The sequence below is a fragment of the Mauremys mutica genome, chromosome 8, assembly GCF_020497125.1.
Source record: "Mauremys mutica isolate MM-2020 ecotype Southern chromosome 8, ASM2049712v1, whole genome shotgun sequence".
In the NCBI taxonomy this organism is placed as follows: domain Eukaryota; kingdom Metazoa; phylum Chordata; order Testudines; family Geoemydidae; genus Mauremys; species Mauremys mutica.
In genome coordinates, this window is record NC_059079.1 from 44,145,043 (window position 1) to 44,161,529 (window position 16,487).

A 16,487-nucleotide genomic window follows, 5' to 3' on the forward strand; every position below is an offset into this window, starting at 1 on the left:
TTATTTAACCACATCACATGGAAACTAGTACTTCAGTGAGCAAGGGGTTATGGACTCATGATTCATGCTAATAGCCATTAGCACGGTTTAGGATCACAATTTAGGTATTAAAGGCAGATTTGAGAACTATTTTCCTTCTCTGAATACAGAATTTATGGCAGATATACAAAGATTAGGTCTCCAGGCAAGTATTTTTTAAAGGCTGCATATTCCTATTATTACCAATTACTTTCACCATAGATGATTCTTATGCTTTATTATATGACTATGTAGGTCAAGATCTTTAAGATTCTTGGCTCCAGCTCCAACTCTAGTTTGACAAAACTAAGAGCTGTTGATAGGTTGCTCTAAATCAGGGGTCTCAAGGTCCCAACCGCGGGCCATCTGTGGCCTGAGAACCTCCCCACTGCAGCCCACGGAGGAGAGAGACGCATGCAGTCACACAGCCAGCAATGTCTGCTACAGGTGCCACTCCCCACAGCTCCCATTGGCTGGGGGAGAGGGACATCATTAGTTGCTGGGCAGCATCTGTCATGGAAGCAGCATCATTAGTTGCCAGGCAGAGTCTGTCATGGCAGCAGCATCACTTTTTTCCCCCACAATGAATATAAACAAGTCAAAATACCAAACACAACTATCTGATACCCACCTTGCTGAAGTCCTGAAGGTTTCAACTGCTCAGTCACTGAGGCCAAACATCAACAAACTGACAGAACTGAAGCATTGCCAGGTGTCTGGCAAACACTAAACTCTCTGGCAGGCGAAAAATTGTATAAAAGTTGTATGACAGTTTTATTATTTCTAAGATACTCAAAATAAAAATACAATATAAACGTTTTCTTTTCTGAATACCATCTTCAATGACATTATTGGCCCTCTGGGAGGATTTGAGGACTGGCACTGGCCCTAAGGTAAATAGAATTTAGAGCAGGGGTCTCAAACTCAGCCACTGATGTGGTGTCCATATGTTGGTGGAGCACAGACATAGCATAGCAGAGCTCCTCCATGTTGCCTCTGCAGCCTCAATATAACTTATCCCTCCGCAACACACCTGAGGCATAGACTGGGAGCTATCACAGCTGTATGTCAGAAAATCATCATGTGCTAGCAGAATTCCCTGCTGCACATTTGCAGCCAAATCGTGGCCCCTTTACACCAACTGAACAGGTCTTGAGACAACCTGGCCCATAAAATCTATTTCAGTGGTAAGGAATAGATCAGGGCCGCCCAGAGGGGGGGGCAAGAGGGGCAATTTGCCCCAGGCCCCGGGCCCAGCAGGGGCCCCCACAAGAGTTTTTCGGGGCCCCTGGAGCAGGGTCCTTCACTCGCTCCGGGGGCCCCGGAAAATTCTCGCGGGGCCCGGGCCCCTGGAGCTTCTTTGCTCCCGGTCTTCGCTGGCGGGGGGGTCCTTCCTCTCCGGGATAGAAGGACCCCCCCGCCGCCGAATTACAGCCGAAGCGGGACCCGCCGCCGGAGTGCAGCCGGGTCTTCGGCGGTAATTCAGCGGCGGGAGGGGGGTGTCCTTCCGTTCCAGGACCCGCCACCGAAGTGCCCCGAAGACCCGCAGTGGGGGCTGCACTTCGGCGGCGGGTCCTGCTTTGGCGGTAATTCGGTGGAGGGGGGGCCCCGCCTGGGTCTTTGGGGCACTTTGGTGGCGGGTCCCGGAATGGAAGGACCCCCCACCGCCGACTTACTGCTGAAGCGGGGGCCCCCGCTGCCGAAGACCCCGGGCCCCCGGAATCCTCTGGGCGGCCCTGGAATAGATACATGCTAGCCCACAGTACCTAGCTGTGCTATTGACTACAAAGTACCAGGCTAGTGGAGAGAGTTTAATTTTCAGAGCCTTTTCTTTAGATGAACACACACACACACACACACACACACACACACACACACACACACACACACACAGAGTCTGGCCTCAGGAAAACAAGCAGCACAGAACAAGTAGATTTGTTGCTATTGTAAAAAGTTAAGCTTAAGATTTACGGTCTACCTTTCTGTGCTCTCAGCTGCCAGCAGGTGTTGCTGCATGCATCAGTCTAAAGGCTCTATTCACTAAACTTTCCCACTCCAGTCACCTCACATACTCATTATGACAGGAAAACAGGAGAAAACCGAGAGACTGTTATACTGCTTAGCCTAAAAGACTTCACAGCCTGACCTCAGCTATGTTCCTAAGGCTGTGCAGACCAGAAAGGAGGAAAAGTTTGGCCATGCAGAGATATTTTTGGTTCCAATAACCTGGTCTTTATAAGTCAGTACTACAAGAGAAAATTTTAGAGATTTTTTTTAAAAGGTTTAGTAGGCATAAAGGCACAGGTGTAGTAGCAGCAGATAGTCATTTGACTAACAAGAAAGTTTTGCACAAGCTTTCAGGTTCTCAGTAAAATTTCCCTTGTAGGTGAGAGTAATCAGAAGTTTATACATAAGTGCTTCAAATATCAGTGCACTGGAGGGTTTAGTAGATATTGGTTTTCCCAATTTACAATTCCTCCTGGAGTTATTTTCCAGTTGCACCAATTTCCTCTTCATTAGAAGAAAATCTTTTATGAGATCCCAAAAGCTTGTATGCAATATTTATTCAGTTCGCCTAACTAAAGGTATTATTATGTACCTATAGTTATTGGATCGGTCCCCGATGGCACTACACATCATATAACAGATGTGAAATGCAGCCCTGTTGAGAAAAGCACCAGTAATCAACTACTGCTTTGCTTTATTACAAAGCAAGTTTCCTTTTGAGACAACCTAAACTACCATTAAATATGAATGTGACATTAATGTAGAATAATTACATCTATTGCAATTTCAGAGGCCAGTATATGATTATGGTCATTCTGACTTGTACACTAAACTAAAATACAATTGTGAAAGTTATATTACAGGAAAGTAAACAGTACCAGGTTTGGTTTGTTTTTTTAAATCAATACTAGACATTGGCCCAAGCTGTAGAATCCAGAGACAGGTTTCTAATATTCATCCTAAAGTTTAATGGGGTTTAAGGTTTGATTCATTATAGACATAAGGAGAAGCCATAACACTGTCTGCATTTGCTTCCCCTGCCCCCACTCCAAAGTTTTGGAGTGTTGGTACCTTCAGTTTTTGTTTGAGTTTTTCTACCAAAATATACAGACCTCGCAACTTTCTTTTTTGGTTGGAGGTGGGGGAGGGGGAAATTATAGGGTTACATTCTCCTTTCACATCCACACAGGTGTCAACTTCAAGGCACCATTAAAGAGTCAAGATGGTCATGTGGGTAAGATGTGGACTGAGAGCTGGCGCCACCCCCAGCCCCGTCCTGACCCGACCCCACCCCTGCCCCCATGCCAATCCTTTCCCCAAAGTCCCTGCCCCAACTCTGCCTCCTCTCTACCCCTATTGGACTCCTTCCCCAAATCCCCACTCCTTCCCCAAGCACACCACATTCACCCTCCTCCCCACTCCCTCCCAGCACTTGCCGCCACGAAACAGCTGTTTCGTGGCAGCAAGCGCTGGAGCTAGGGGGCGGAGACAGAGTGGAGGCAAGCTGGGGTGGAGATCAGCCGGTGGGTGCAGAGCACTCACCAATTTTTCCCCCTCAGTGCTCCAGCCCCAGAGGGCCCACGGAGTCGGCGCCTATGTGTGAGGCCTTAAACAATGGTCACAATCTCGGACCATCAGGTCACCATCTATAACATGGAAATCATAATACATCCCTGACTCACAAGAGTTCAGTAATGCTTGGACGTGATCTGAGATTACTGTCATCTAGGCAATAGAAAAGCATCTAATATAAACATAAGATAGCATTGTTAAGGGGGAGAGTGGGGAGAAAGAAGAGGTTGGTGCATTGTTAATTTATAATGTAGGTATAACGAATAGAGCTGTTTTTATTCTTAACTATGTGATGTTTTTTAAAGTGACACTTATTTGTTGGATGAGTGCCTTAAACAAGTAGTCTCATTCAGGAGGACCATGCATGTGTCAAGCCCATGTGTCTGCAGGATCAGGGCCTAAGTGAACAGCCTATCTCTAAACTAACATCATTTCCTAAATTGTCAGTTACATGAAGTCTGTGTAGACACACATTCATACCCAATGCTCATTATAGTATCCAATTGTCTACTGTATGCAGTCTCCCCAAAATAAATGTTTTCAATATACTTGGAAAAAAATTCAAAGATGTATAAAATTGTTTTCAAAGTCCATTCAATCAGATCCTATAGTGTAGGTCTCACAAGGGGAAGGGGAAGGTCACTGCAAATTTTGTAAAAGTTTCTACATGAAAAATGGAGGAAGGTTTCAGGAGAGAACCAGCGTAGGTGAATAGGTGACCGGGCATCAGAGTGTATGACATGGAGAAGGAATGCTGCTTGAGCAGGAAAATGGCAGAACTGGGGAGGGAGAGTATGAATTTGTAGTAGAGGAAATCTGGGGACTTCGCACACAGAAGCATGCCAATGGGGTGATGGAGGAGGGGGGGTTGAGCGTGAGCCTGGAGTGGAGAGAATGAGGAAAGGGATGAGTGGCTGATCATAGACAATGTAGGATTGTAAGTCATGAAAGAGTTGAAATAGATCAGAATGGGGGCAAGTGGTTGAATGTGATGGCGATGGAGTGATCAGGGAGAGGGAACTCAGACTAAAAGATCAGGAAGGAGGTAGTGTTTAGTGAAGATATTTCAAGTGAATAGTAGTTTTGGGAAGCCGGAAAGCCAATGCAGAGATTAAGTTCCAAAGATAAAGGTGAGGAAGCTAAAGTGGGAGGCTTAAGGGGGAGATGGGATGTAAATAGGGCATTGGACCTCACAAAGGAATAAGGTGGTAGATTGAGTTTTGAAGATCTCTTTAGCTGCTAGTCATAGATATGGAGATGGGTGGAGAGGAATCTGGTGAGTGGTAGGTGACCTCTACATGGAAAGGACAGAAGAAGAGAAATGTTTTCACTTCTCCCTCTGAAGAAGCCTTTTCTCCCTACCAACTTATCCTCCTGCCCAGAGCTTAACATGGCCCCTTCAATAATCATTAGCCCCTTCAAATGCTAAAAGGTTGACGCAGTGGAAGGATAAGTTAACATGGACATCCTGACTTCTCACCACCATCAGGCCCATGCCAGTGCATGCAACTATTGAGGACTAGACATCAGCTTCTCTGGGTCCCCACTCTCGGGTTCTCTGCAGGTGGAAACCTGCCAGACTGGCTCAGCTGTCTCTGTGGGGACCAAATCTAGCAGATGAGATGGGAGAGCAAGGTAGGTCTACTAGTTCACTCATCCTCTAGGACATATGTGTGATGGGTTGGATCACAGAAACGCGCTTTAGGACTGCCACCTGATGTGCTGAGACTACCTCTGAGCCCATTTTCCCTGACAGTTTGGGACTTCAGTGCCCTGCCTGGTTTGAGCCAGACATGCTAGCCTGCTACAAACACAGACCCAGGTCTGAACTATGTCCCACAAAAGCTGCGGGCTAAACTAAAAACAGCTTAAGTGTTCTTGTCTCTAGTACTCAGATAACTGGGTCCAAACCCCAAATAAATCCATTTTACCCTGTATAAAGCTTATACGGGGTAAACTCATGAATTGTTCACCCTCTATAACACTGATAGAGAGATATGCACAATTGTTTGTCCCTGCCCAGGTATTAATATATACCCTGGGCTAATTAATATGTCAAAAGTGATTTTATTAAATACAAAAAGTAGGATTTAACTGGTTCCAAGTAATAAGACAGAACAAAGTGAATTTCCAAGCAAAATAAAACAATAAAATGCAAGTCCAAACCTAATACGTAAGAAAGTGATTATGAATGAAATCTCACCCTCAGAAATGTTTCAGTAATCTTATTTTACAGACTAGCCTCCTTCTAGTCTGGGTCCAGCAATCACTCACACCCCTGTGGTTACTGTCCTTTTTTCTGGTTTCTTTCACATATCCTTTGGGGGTGGAGAGGCTCTCTCTTGAGCCAACTGAAGACAAAATTGAAAGTTTTTTGCAGGGGCTTATATAGTTTCTCTCCTGTGGGTGGGAACCCCTCTCTCCCCGTGTAGAATCCAGCTACAAAATGGAGGTTTTGATTCACATGGGCAACTCACATGTCCATGCATGACTCAGTTTTCTGCAGGTCTTTCCAGGAAAGCTCAGATGTGGATTGGTGTCTATCAAGGTCTATTGTTAACCAAATACTCCCAATTACTTGAATAACCCCTTCACACTATGTTGACCACATCTGCCGTAGGTGTTTTCTGCAGCAAATCCTTTAAGTACAAGCATAGAGCCAACACTCATAACTTCATCCTATTCATATGCATATATCATTTTTATATCTGAATACATGCAGAAGAATATAACTTTCGCAAAGGTATGTTATGTAACCCTTCTGTCCGTCTAAGTTGCCAGCAACAAGGGCCGGGTTCAGTATCCAGGGGTTCTGTTTCAATAACGCAATGCAAAACCAGCTCGAACACCCACCCAGTGATCTGGGACAATTACATACCATCCCCCACGCGCCTCTAAGAGGCAATACTTCCCTACTCGCAAGCATGGAGTCTGAGTGTAGCAAAATCCTTTTAATAAAAGAAGGAAACAATGTGGCATTATGTTGGGGAAACACCACAAACAGGAGTCATAACACAAACCATGAGCAAAAGACCCACCCCCGCAAGTAAGTTTGGCAGTATCCTTTTCCCTTCAGGGTCTTAAGTCCAATAACCCAAAAGATCACCCCAAAGTCCCAAAAGTCCAACACCCCAAAAGTCTCTGTCCCTGGTCAGTGCAGCCCCAGAGTTCAAAAGTTTATCTGCAGAGTTTTACCCTCCCAGCCTGGGTGCAAATGGGGGGGGGGGAAGGGGCACACAGGATGTTAAGGGGCACCTTACGTGGTTCAAGGCCGACTGCCCCTCTTCTCCATGGGGTTCTGCTGCAGCTTTCACCACAAGCCGCTCCACTCCACCAGTCATCCCATGAACCACTCCAGCCATCCCATGAACTGCTTCGCTTTGCCCTACTTCACTCCACTCACCGTCCTGTGGGCCACTCCAACCATCCCACAAACTGCTCCGCTCTGCCAGCTGCTTAACAATATATTTTCAGGCTCCCCCACTAGTTAACACAGCACTCAGTGATCTCAGCTCTTAGTAATTTCAGCTCTTAGTGATTTCAGCTTGTAGCAAGGGAGCCCCAGTGCTGGTGTACCATTGGCCCAAAGTGAATTCAGCACAGCAGCCTGTAACTGGATTCAATAGAATCAAAATTAGCTCTGCTATTCAACAGTGGAGAGATAAGGCGGTGCAATTGGTGTTTCAGGCCTTCAAAAGGGGCCCATACCATCAGGTACAAATACCTATCCCCAGCCTCCCTCAATTCACTGGGTTTTGGAATCCATGTCCCTTGTCTAGTGACTGCTACTTAGTTGATGGTGAGTCTCTCTGTCATAAAACAGTTCCACTGGCCTTGATTCACATAATCAGGGAAACAACACTTTATTCTTCCTGCCCCAGTAACAGAGAAACTGGGGATCCCACAGCAGCCAAAATGACCATTTGGGTAGCTGTGAGCTCATGAGAGGCAGGGTGACTGTGCCTATGCAAACAAGACCAGCCCCTGAAGTTCTTTTCCACAACTCACCACAATTCACCACCAGATGTCAGGGTAGAGCTCATCCTGACTCTGCTTACAGTTACATGGCATATCTAGCATAAAACACATTCCAGTTATGTCATATTTACACTCAAGCATATTTCTATAAAGCTTTATGCGGTGCAATGACACTATGTTCGTCCAACACAGGCTGTGTCACTCACAAATAGTGTCATTTACTATGAGAAATAGTTAGGGAGTACAGAGCACAGAGAATCTCTTTGGGGGATGACTAATCACAGTATAGTAAGTAGGGGGAAAAGGAAGGATGAAAGACACCTAACTTAGTCAAGTCTTGCTCACCTTAAGGCTCTATTCTCTCTGGAGCTCAGGGAGTTACCTGAGACGGGGAGAAGTACCCCAGAAGCACTGTTCTGATCCTAGCAAATACACAAGCAGCCACTCTTCTGTGTCCAAGGACAAGATCAAGCCCTTAAATAATTTGAATGCTCTTATTTAGTATATTGTTTTTCCAGTGGATATTTAAAAATTAGTGTATTTGATCCCATGACTGCAGGTGGACAAGTGGACCACACAGAGCCCCTGACTCAGCAGGACTCCTTATAGATAAGCAATCCACACAGACACTTGAAGTTGCAGGATAAGGTCCCCCATTATTTTGTTACCATCTTCTTTGCAGTTTATTGGTATTCTCTCATTCGGTTTATTTTTTTAGACAAGCAAGATCTCTGTTTTGGATTTACAAATGGAATAATTATATAACGTTGTACAGATAAAAGGCTTCTCCTGTAACTGCTCTTTCCTTCATGATTTATTTATATACAAAGGGGCTGGATTCAGCCAAGAAATGCACCCTGTGAAATCCTATTGGCCAGAGCACAAAAGTTGCAGCATTAATTTGCCAAGTCCTTTCCACACATCTTGAAATACCATTTTGAAATGATTGTTTCCTATGATACCACAAGTACTTGAGAGTCTCTAACTGTGGTTTCTTTCTGGTAAAAAAAATTAAGAGAATGTAGGAACTCAGGAAAAGCTAAGACATATATAATATTCTCACAATCAGTGAAATTTTTTTTCCAAGAGAGTTCATTCTTTTCTGATCTCATTTTCTTTTTTTTTTTTGGCGGGGGGGGGGGGGCTCAAAGGAAAAAATATTTTTGCAGGCTGACAGAGTTCGTAGAAAGATTTTTGGCTTCCAGCAAATTTGTGTTCTCCTCTCACCTAGAAAGGTACAAATATGCTCAACCAAATCCACAGTGCTCACTGCTGCTGGAAACAAAATCTGTGTAGCTCTTTTTCACCACCATTTGCAGTCATTTACAAAATTCGGTACACTAACCACAGCCCCAGCCCTCTCAACCACCTATGCACATCATCTTTCACTATTGTGCAGTAATATATAGCATCAGTTCTGTGAGGCCTTTTTCTGAATGTGGAATCAGAGACATTCCTTTAACTGCAGAATGTGAATATTGACTTTATTTGGTCACCCAAAGACTTCCTAGAATTGGAAATACAGGGGGTATTTTTGTTGATCTGACTGGTGCAAACATCTTTGTTCTTGTGAAAAATACATTTGAAGGGGAAATTAAATGATGCAAGTTTTAACTTTTAACATGGTAGGGGGGACCTGTATCTGAGCTCTCATATTAAGATTTTCAAGAAATATTGAGGTAGTTGACTGGGTTTCTCAGGGCAGCAATGGGAGACTAATTTGGCAAGAGCGCATTGGTCACTTTTTAGGATACTCTCCATAAAATTAATTCAGGCCACGCTGTCTCCATCCCTAGCTCAGATAAATTCAGCTGCCCATTGCCACTCTTCATACACCCTTCTGCAGGGCTCTATTGTTGTTGCCATAAGAAGGTCCTAGCTGCTGCTGGAGCAGCTCTGGGTTAGTAATCCTCTTCCCCATGCCCTCTAGGAAAGAAAGAGAGGGAGTGGAGCTGCCCATTGTTGTCCTGCAGCAGAGAAGAGAGGTCAGAGAGAGCAGATTGGGCTGATCCATTTTTCTAAGTTCGGGGGTGAGGGGAGAGGAGCCCTCCAGACTGAAGAGTCCAGCAGCTCAGGGCCAGCTCCTGTGTTTGCATGGTCCTGGGAGATAAACCAACATTTAGTTCAATGGGTTATTTTAAGCTAGGATTCAATTTAGAATGGGAACTGGCTGCCTAAAGTCCCAGTCTTAATTTATCAATGACTGCATTTGCACTGGTGGAACTCTCTAATTTTCACAATACTTCTCTTTCATAAATGATGTGCCACCACATCAATCCAACTATTTGCTTTCCTTCCACCAGAGGCATTACTGAGTTATTTGAAACTTGGCAACAGATTAGGTCCTGTACAATACTTGATGGCCCTGTGTTACACCAGCTGAGCTGTTCCATATTATAAAGACAAAATATACTCTTTCTGAATTTATTCCAGAGCTGTTACCCTCCCTCAAGAGTGGAAACTGAAATAAGGTTAGTACACATTCATTCCCTGCTACTTGTGGAAAATGATGGATTCTGATGCATGAAATCCAACAGTGTTCCTTGGAAATATTTTTCTTAATATGTAAAAAACCCCAAATGTATGACCTGTAAGAAACTTGAGCAGTTAAACTGATTGGTAGGTCCATTTGCATGACCCACTTGATACTGAAACCTGGAGCAGAACCAGCACAGGCGATTGGTTTCCCTTATCTGAGAAAAGACTGAAAATATTATGGTATTGCCAAGGCTTGCAAAAAAGCCCATGCATGTATAATGTCAGTCTACAAGGACTAAAACAGAAGTAGTATTACTTTTCACATCAGCTGAAAGCCAGGTGCACAGCAACTGGCATTTAAAAACCCCTTTGGGATGAGGGATCTCAGTGCATCTTGTTTGTTGTGGGCACTTCTTTTGCATGTTACTCGTGTAATAACTCATGCGTTCTTGAAAACTACACAAACTTACACAGAACAAGATTTTAGCTGTCAAAAAAAAAATAATTCTCAGTTGTTTTCCTTTGTTCCAAAGATTTAGGGCCAGCTTTTAGTGTAAGTGAGCATGTCTACATTGACTTCAATTGAGCTATATCAATTTACACCAGCTGGGAATCTGACCCTTAAACTAGAGGCTGCTGTGAGCCAGAGTGTAAACACTCTTGGCATTTGCAGATGGGGCCACTCTCTCTCCAACTTAAACATCCTATTTAATTTGCAAGAAAAGAAGCCATGCATCACTCATGTACCTCTGTGCAGGGTGACCTTAGAAAAGCATAGCTCAACAGATATAGCATGATGCCACTTTATAGCAACCTTTATTACACAATCACAGCTCCTAGGTATGACAGAAAAAAAAGAGAGTTGTGCATGAACACTGCATTAAAGAACTCCAGTAATGCGAGTCAGTAATACTACTCCTATTTGCACAGAATTCAGTTGGAGACAGCTCAAACTGCAACAGAATATTATGCCAGTATTTGGCATTTCTGTAGAGAATCTCAAATCTCTTTCTAAACACAAGTCCACAACAGCCCTGAAATAGGCAAGTCTTATCTTCATACATACAGTGAAACTGAAGCATAGAGAAGTTTAAAAAGGAACACCGTACATTCAAAATTTAGTCAATCAGTTTCAAAAGCTGAGTAGTTGTTTCAGTTACTACACCTGCCTCTCAGCCATCCCTGCCAGTCTTTATGACTGAAGTTATTTTCCTGGATCCCCATCCCTCCATAACAAAAATTCTCTCCCTGGTTGCTGTATGAAAGGCCCAATTAAGCTGACTTTATATACTGAGGGCTGACAAAGGAAAGAAGCTGCTAAAAACAGGGAACGTGTTCCCTTCAATCTGCCACTTACAAGTAACAACTAAAATCACTAACACTAGAAAGTAAACAATTCAGACAGAAATCTGATGTAAGTTGACAATGTCTGTTGAAAATAATTTGTTCAAAAATCACTAGAATATAGGAAATAAAGTCCAGTGTTGGAGACTACCACACTGATAATCACTACACCATGTTTCCTCCTAAAATTAGATTACTATAGTTTGTCTGTGCACTTAGGAGTTTTTCTAAACTGTTTTAGCAGTCAGGGAATGAACCCACCAGGACACAGAATATGGTTTTGGATACCAGATACTTAGAATTACGTAGATTCACAAAGTACTAGACTGGCTGGGAGGATATAGATTTTTTTTACTAGAGAGGTCAGCCGGCGCTAATATGGGTAAAGCATTAATGTAGATCAAATAATGCTACTAACATTTCATGACAAACTGATTTATCAGCCAGATTTATTTTTGCAACATTCCTCTAAAAATGTTTATTCAAAAGCTCACAGCTTCTTCATCATTCAAAAAGCATGTGAAATATAATTAAGGAAGCACCAGATAATTGGAATGTACAAGAGATATTACAACTTGCATTATTTTGCTGAAAGAAAGAACTTTCTCTTGGGATCTCGAAGCAAAGATTGAGTCCCATTTCCAAGTCAGACTTCTCAATAAGTTACAGATACAGCAAGTGTTATTTCATATTACAAAATTGGAACCCTCAAAGCGCACTCACACATTGCTCATTACTTCCATGCTAATGCATGAACATAATCAGTTACCACAATGTTGCCTTCCTTTCTTCCTGAAACTACTCTTAAACCTTGAGATTTTCAGACTCCTGATTACTTAAACAAAAACAAGCAGTCAAGCTTGCCTGATTTCACCAGTTTTATCTCAGAATATCTAAGTTGCTCACCAATCCATGTATCTTTATGAATATTTGGCACAGCAGGAAACGTTACAGACATGCATTCCAGACTCCAAATCAAAAATTGTCTTTTTAGTCTTTCTAGATGCATGTAGTATAAATAAGAGGAATGTCACTAACAAACATATGCCTAAAATTACTAAATTTAGCTTTACTGCAAAGCTACCTTTATCAACATAGTGTTACATTTTCATCAGAAAACACAGTTACTTAAGAAAACAAGTATGTGGCAGAGTTATGACTCCACCTCTATTGCCAGAATACATGTTTAAAACCCTGGACTGGAATAAAGACTAGCTACTGTAACTGCACTTCTGTTCAGATACCCTATGAAACCATTTAGTTTTACTTCAAGAGTATTCCTCCTAGAAGTGAGAAGTATAATGATTTGTTAAATCTAGTTAAACCATCTATCTTTATATCTTTCCATATCACAAGCTGCTATTCAAGCAGAAACAAGTTCTGAGTAACTCTCCTTATGCAAAAGCCATGTTTGCTTTTCATTGGGCTTAACGCATCTTAACGGACTGACAGAACCCTGGAGGACCTTCTGGTAATTGTTCCAAACTCAGTTAGTCAGTGGGAGTTGTGAACTCTCAGCAACAGGCCATTCGTTCCTTAACTGTTTCTACTATAGAGCAAAAGATGTGGGCGGCATCTTTACAGGCTATGCTGCCACAGGCAGAGGCCATTTCACTTGTGCCATATGCTTGGACAAGCTACAAGAAAATGCTAGTGGGCAGTCATAGGTAGAGAATGAAGATCACATAGGCTAGACATTCAGTGCTGCTTTCTACTTCTTGCAGATGGCATTTAAGAGAGGCATCACCTATTTCCCCTGATGTTGATTAGTCATCTTTTAAATGATTATTAATATAAACAAACTAAACAGCACTGCTTTGTTCCAAGAAATTTAAAATTAAATGGACACTTTAAATGAAAAGTAAACATGGAATTCTATCTATCCACAATACAGTTTATACAACTTTTTGAAGTTACAAAGACACTACAAAATTTTTAGGAAGAAAACATTTTGATCAGTGATTTATTCCATTTGAATCAGTGCCTAAAATGAGGTGCACTGATGGAACAGAGCAGAAAACAGCAAGCTCTAAAGTACTGTTATGGCCACACTATTTCATAAGAGCAACATTAAAGAATTCAGCCCTCTCTCAAATAGGTTTCCTGATACCAAGAAAGCAAATTCTCTGTGGATCCAATTCTCTTTGCATTTGGACTGGTTAACTCCATTGGACTTCAGTGAAGACACGAGATTTTGAACTTTCACAGACAAATGTTTAAATAAAATAATCTTTACATGGTCATTTTTTTAGACATATCTCCACCAGATGCTTCACTGAATTCAAGACTCACTGCTGACACGTCACTATTCCACTTCACTATTTGGTGGTTCGTTTTTTTTTTTTTTTTAAAGAGGGGGATGTACAGTGTGTCCTACCACAAAGTGAGACCTTGTTGGAGGTTTTCCACTGATATTTCTTATTACCTTTTGTTTCATATCTTCAGATAAGGAAAAGAGAGCATTGAAGAAGGATCATAAAAAGGATATTTCTTAAGGCCCCAGTACTGCAAAGACTTTTCATTTGCTTAAATTTATACATTATAAATATTCCCATTAAAGTACTTAAGCATATGCTTAAGTTTTTGCAGGTTAAGGGCCTATACAATATTTCTTCCATAGCACAAGAAAAAGATAGGAATTAGATTTTTTTTATTTTATTTTTAAGAGCCTACCTGCTTATGTTTATTTGGAAATTCATGGACTTTTGCTTATTTATCTTTGTGATCATATAGGATCAAGCAAAAAGCTTTTTAAGAAGGAGATATAATTCCATTTATACATTTCACCACAAGTATGAATGATGAAACTTGTGAACCCGCAGCTGTGTCCAAAACCAAATGAATTTATAACACGATTTCTGTTTCTTCATGGTTCTTCAAGTGCCAGTTGCCAATACCAGACACTACTGCTATACACTCCCAAGATACCACCCTGAGTATTACAGCAAGAGGCAGATAATACCTTGCCACACACTGGAAGGGACATCAGGATCTGCCACATCACCTCCTGACCATATTATCCCTTGTCTGATACAGACCTCTTCCATTGCAAGGCAGGCTGAATGAATACTGATGTACCTATACAAATTTTGCAAGCAAATGCACAGTAGTATTTAAAACATGGTTTTCTAGTTAAAGGAAAGCTTGTGTTGTATATTAGACTTAAGACACCACTCTTTCCCAGTCTCCAAAGATAGGCTGCTGCATGTGGATATCTCATGTTACATAAGTACATTTTCCATTAGACTCTCTCCCCTCCTTTTTTCATAGTCTTATTTACTTTTTCTACTGTGCTGCTATCTATACCTTTCTCTAGCTTCTCCAGAGTAGAAAGTTAACCTATTTTTTCATTCAAGTTAGACTTAACCTACAATGTTGAAGTGTGTTTCAAATTGACCATACCTAGTAGATTATCACCAGCTGAAATATAACTCAAGCTCCCAATTAAACAAAAAACCCCCCACAACCATACCCCTGAGTATAAGCACAGATAAACAAGAGCTGTTTAGGTTTGAAGCATCCTAAAATACAATATTTTAAAACATTTCACTGAGTACTATTTGCTCTTGAACAATGCACCTATGATTTATTGGCAGACAATGCAGAAGGCTGCAGCCAGTGACAAGTCCTATGATCAAGGTTCTTCTCCAGGCTCTTATGCCTCACACATTGTTTTTCCTCTATAAATCGGTTATACAAACATATTTTGTTCTCAAATACCTCTATCACTAGGTACCGTACTTGCTCAGAACACAGTGAAAAGTGAAACAGCAATGGGCTAAGACCCAATTCTCAACCCCCCACCTTTAATATTTGAGGCATAAGATAGTGACACCTATCATTTGACCTCTTCAGTAGTGGGGGATGGAACAACTCTGTATCAAAAGTGACTGCAGATGACTAATTTAAGGAACAGCATTGACATTGCTGTGAAAGGAGACCCTTATTTCTACACTTTATGATGTGGAATCAGATGGTAAGAATTTTGCAAAACCATTGGATATCCTTAGCCCACTGGGTCTTGGAGTACTCACAGGCTGCTGAGGAAGAGTTTATCAAGACATTCATGCCATTAACAAAAAAATTACTTAGATAATTGAGCTGATTCCTTCTCAAAGTATCAACATTGTCTCATTCTACTCTAGAAAGAGAGCTATCCCACTGAAGAATACAATGGATCCCTCATTAAAACCAGTACTGCTGATATTGCAAGACCTCTCCTTGATCTGAGTTTCTAGCCTCAGTAAGAATAGCTATCATACGCATACTCTAACAGGATATAGATTGAGAACAATGACATGGGGGCAGTCTTTTAAAAGTTCCCTATTACACATTTTAGGCATCTTATACTGCCATTAAGACAATACTTCATGAAAACTTATCCTAACAGCTTGATACAGTATTGTTTGCACTTCCAGAGCTCCCATTTACACTAATGTGAATTTTTTTTTATTGTTCATATTGTACAGAATTAAGCTCTCACAATTTAAAGGGAGAATATGGAAGATCTAGAGCTAAGACCAACAAAACAAGCAAGTCAAACAACTAAGTTTCTTTTATAAAAATAATAAAATCCTAGCTAAGGTTCATATTTATTTTAATCTTTCTAGATGACTCAAAGCAATAATTGCCTTAAGACAGTAGTCAACCTTTTTTAATGGCCAAGCAAAGATTGCCTCAGGACACTAGCCAGATATTTTCCTTCTACAGTTAGCACATATACAACAAAATGTCCTAAAACAATAAACTGATTTCAACAGAAAGCTTAAGCCTATACCTACCTGAACTAAAGAGGCTTTTATAAGGCTTTTCCCCACACAGCTTTGCCTGCATTTCTTTCTTGAACAAAGACCAATCTTCTGATGAGGGTAATGAGACCCTCCTGTTCCAACTGACTGGGCCAGAAACACAGCTGCTTTCCCTCCACCCAAACAAGTTAGGAAGTGAAGAGAGCAGCTGCAGTTTCATGACCAGTGTGTTCAGGATCTTTTCTATAGCTATTTGTTTATTTCCTAGGGAGAGTTCTCCCAAGGAAGTTCTCCCAAAGGGCTTGTAAACTCCATCATAACCAACCTCAGTAAGTGTAAGTA

The 16,487-nt window shown here is 41.8% G+C and overlaps 1 long non-coding RNA gene across 1 annotated transcript in view; it reads right to left on the reverse strand.

The window, feature by feature from the left end:
* LOC123375425 overlaps positions 1–16,282 on the reverse strand; it is a 65,228-nt gene extending 48,946 nt beyond the window's left edge. The window contains exon 1 of the long non-coding RNA XR_006581443.1: positions 16,179–16,282. This is a non-coding gene — a long non-coding RNA (uncharacterized LOC123375425). The remainder of the gene's footprint in view (positions 1–16,178) is intronic.
* Positions 16,283–16,487: the final 205 nt, after the last annotated feature.